Source organism: Lolium rigidum, chromosome 3 (genome assembly GCF_022539505.1).
Source record: "Lolium rigidum isolate FL_2022 chromosome 3, APGP_CSIRO_Lrig_0.1, whole genome shotgun sequence".
NCBI lineage: Eukaryota > Viridiplantae > Streptophyta > Magnoliopsida > Poales > Poaceae > Lolium > Lolium rigidum.
In genome coordinates, this window is record NC_061510.1 from 30,429,777 (window position 1) to 30,433,784 (window position 4,008).

The 4,008-nt window shown below is 46.5% G+C and overlaps 1 pseudogene; it reads left to right on the plus strand.

The window, feature by feature from the left end:
- Window positions 1-266: 266 nt before the first annotated feature.
- LOC124694580 lies at window positions 267-2,579 on the plus strand (annotated as a pseudogene).
- The last annotated feature ends 1,429 nt before the right edge of the window (window positions 2,580-4,008 follow it).

Below are 4,008 nucleotides of genomic sequence, written 5' to 3' on the forward strand. Positions count from 1 at the left end.
AAGAAAGAAAAAGATCTGAGCGGCTCTACAAAAAATTGTACAAAGAGGATTCAGAGCTGCCGCCACACGATTTGCAAAATATGCTGCGCCGGCACGTAGCATTGCCGCCACACGATTTGCAAAACCCGAAACCCTGGATCTGGAGTGAACTGAACCACTTCCTACCGCCTGCTCTCGTAGCCGTTCTTCACTTCTTCTGGCGCCCCCGAGCGGCGGCGCACACCACCTGTTCGACGGAACGCCGCCCCACATCCGAAGCGTCATCCATGGCGAGCGGGGTGGATCGCATCAGCGCCCTCCCGGATGAAATCCTCCACCACGTGCTCGGCTTCCTGCCGGCCCAAGAGGTGGTCCGGACCTGCGTGCTCGCCCGGCGGTGGCGCGGCGTCTGGCGGTCCGTGCCTTCCCTCCGCTTCACCGGCGCCAACGGGTGGGGCAGCGACGACAGGTTCGCACAGTTCGTCGACCACCTGCTGCACCTGTGGTGCGCCGGCGGCGCCGACGCGCCTCTGGACACCTGCGACTTCGACTTCGATTCCGACGGGTTCATGCGATCGCCTGCGAACGAGCGGCACGCCGCCCGCTGGATCCGTGATGTCGTGTCCCGTGTCCGGGCTCTCCGGATTCGTGTCGTTGATGAGCAGGAACCCCCGCCGCTATTTGACGGTCGGCATCCCGTTTCACAGCACATCACGAGATTAGAGCTTGTGGGTGTGCGTCTCGATCGACCCCGTGGTTGATTTCTCAGGCTGTCCGGCACTGGTCGAGCTGAACATGGAGGATTGCGATGTTTTTCTCCAGCAGATCGTGTCTCCATACTTGAAGCATCTGCGCATCGCCCGCTGCTACGCTTCCGAGTATTATCACATTCTTATGTCTCTACCAGCTCTCGTTTCGCTTGAGCTCATCCAGTTCCACCGTGGAAGGGTTCCGCTGCTAGAAAGATTGCCGCGGTTAGATAGAGCAATTGTTGTGCTTAACCAAGAGTGCAATGATCAATGCTTCCAGGATCGGTTTGATGGTTGTGGCGATGAAAGCGAAACCTGTGATGGTTGCTATTATTACTATGGGGATCCTGAATATCCTCAATCAGGGCCTTTTTGTGACCGCAACAACATCATATTTCTCAAAGGCTTGTCAGAAGCTACATGCTTGCAGCTGTGGGCTGAGTATTATGTGGTATGCTTTTCTCTTCATTATTCCTATAGTAGCAGCAGATTGCGTTTTCTACTTCATATATAGATCAAAAAGGTCCACATTTTATCTGACGCACGCTTTTGCACTTTCTTAGATTGTTTTCAACAGGGATTTAAGGTGGTGCCCTACGTTTACCAAGTTAAAGACTTTGTTTCTCAATGAATGGTGTTTGGCTGCTCACCACAATGCACTGATTTGCTTTCTCCAACGCGCACCAATCTTGGAGAAGCTTACCATTCAACTTTCTGAGGTATGTATTCTTAAGATAAATAGCCTTGCGTTTTAAAGTGACCAACCAGGATTACTCACATTACCTAGTCTTTTTGTTTTATGTTAGGTACCTCCTCTTGTAATCGAAACAGAAGGAGCATACAAACCATTGGGACAGTCAGTTGCGTCTGACCGTCTTAAGATGGTTGAAATCAGATGTGCAAATGTTGATAAGAGGGTTCACAAAATCTTGAGCGTACTGACTACCTACAGCATACCCCTTGAGAAAATTAATATCCAACATACTAGCAGAATTCCTGGATCTAAATGTGAGTTGAACTGTCAGCACTCTCCATGCTACTTACTTTTGTTTTCTTCCTCTTTTTAACATGTTCATACAATATATACCAAGTGAAGACAAAAATCTCAAATTAGATACGAGAATATTGTTGTCCGAAATTTGCATGAATGCTGAGACTCCCATGCTTGACAAAGAGAGAGTGAAACATGTTTCTGCCCGGCTTGCATTATCCAAAAAATGTATACAGTCAGTTTGGACTTTGAATTAAAGTATAGACTATGCACAAATTAGTCCCTAGAAATTACACATCAAGTAGTTCCGAGTTAATTTTGTATTAGTATTATATAGTGGTTGCACTTTATTGAGTATTGCAAGTGAAGCCCCCCATGATGGTATGGTAGGAAGACTCCTTTTAAGGCCGACCACTACATAGGAGCGATAAGAAGCCAAACCGTCCAAAGGAAAGGTGAGCAGTCCTTATTGCAATAGCAAACGGTTATTACATGTAAATGTTATCCTCTGCCAGGCCATTTTTATTGAGCCTGCCATCCTCCGGATTCTGGACAAACTAGCATGTGACTATCTACGGTTCCCCCTCTTAGTGTTGCATTTTATTTGTCACTCTCATGACATAACTCCACCACCCTCTGTAATTGTTTGTGCATCTATCCTCCCGTGTGTAGTGTTGCAAGTCACATAACCAATTGGGTAGCCAAATATTTATCATCTTAATTATTTTTAGTAAAGTTAGTGCCACTTTATGATATTTACATATTAAGGTGCATGTTTCAAGTTTTCATTGTCTTTGAATTTATTATGTGTTTTCCTTATGTTTGCAGGTTTCAATTTTGTGTGTACTGGATTCAACTAGAACTTGAGGTATGGTTGGTCTGGACTATGGATTAGGTTTTTGTTTTTGTTTTGGAAAATGAACAGAGCAAGCTTGAGGCCGTGGTGTGGCTGTACTTACAATTATGGCTATTCAGTTGCATGAATATGTCATTATTTCTCAACGAGTGATTTCATGTCTGTGGTTGTACTTTTGTATTATTGCTTAAGCTAGATTACTTATGACAAAGTTCCACAATGCAACTCCTTTCGACTATCTGGCAGCATCTACAGTTTTCTTTGGACGATTGAGAAATACAGCTTACGGAGCTGACAGGGACAAAAAGTTGTTTTTTTTGTTTTGTTTTGAGAACATCATCACTTTGTTATCAATGCCCACTTGACAAGTCTCTTAGTGCAGTCAGGGGCATTACATCAAAATAGCAAAACAGTAGACAATGGGCACCCGCCTGAGCCAGATTGTTCGCTTGTCTCCAGTCGAATTGCAGTCTGAATTCCCGGACCGGAGAGGCTAGCTGCGCCAGCAGCTTCATTTCTTGCATAATATGGCGGCCTGCTGAACGATGACCACTGCCATCCCAAAGCTTCACCAGTTGCTGGCTATCCGTTACCACCACCACCCTTTGGTACTCCTTGTTCCATCGCCCATTCGGCCATTCCGTGGCATCCCTGCAGGCTAGCAGTTCAGCCGCCAGAACATCTTCAGTAAATAGATCGAACTAGATGAACCTAGCGCCCAGGAAGGCAGGAAGTTGCGTGACAAGTCCCTGGCAGCAAGGCCGGTTCATGCTCGACGCTGCAGCACTATCTGAACTGCAGCATCTGCTGCATTGACCTTTACCTAGCGCCCAGGAAATTGCATTGTCTGCATCAGTTGATACTTGGAGTCCCCTGTCATGAGTGAACTTATTTCTTCTACTCCATATAGACCAACCACATCAGGGTCACAGCCACAGCAGCATCCTCCTTGCTCATCATCGATGGATCTAGAATGTCTATGTCGCTGGATGTAACTGAGGCTTCATCAACTCGAAAAAAGCTGTATACTTTTGGCCGAAATAATCGCTTAGGACACAAAACTGTTGGGCTTTAAAATAAAGGCCATTTCTGCTCGTCGGCTTGCAAGCCATAACTTGGAGCTCTCGCGTCTGGCCCAAGAGTAGGTGCAGGGCGTCCGTGTCGAGTCAACAGTTTAGGGGTGCCTATCTTAAAATTAAGCTTTGTTCATCCTTGTCGCCGAACAATCTACTGATGTGTGATTTTTTTTTAACGGGAAAGGTCCCGAAGGATCTGGAGCATGCATTTATATCGGAGGTGGGAGTACAATTTCATCGAGGACCCCAAGAAGGAAGAAGATTACAGCCGAAGCCCTACCTTTTACATAAAACACCCCACAAAGATGCGTGAAAATGCGTTCAAGTCCAAAGATGACGCCGACGGTTGTTGACTTG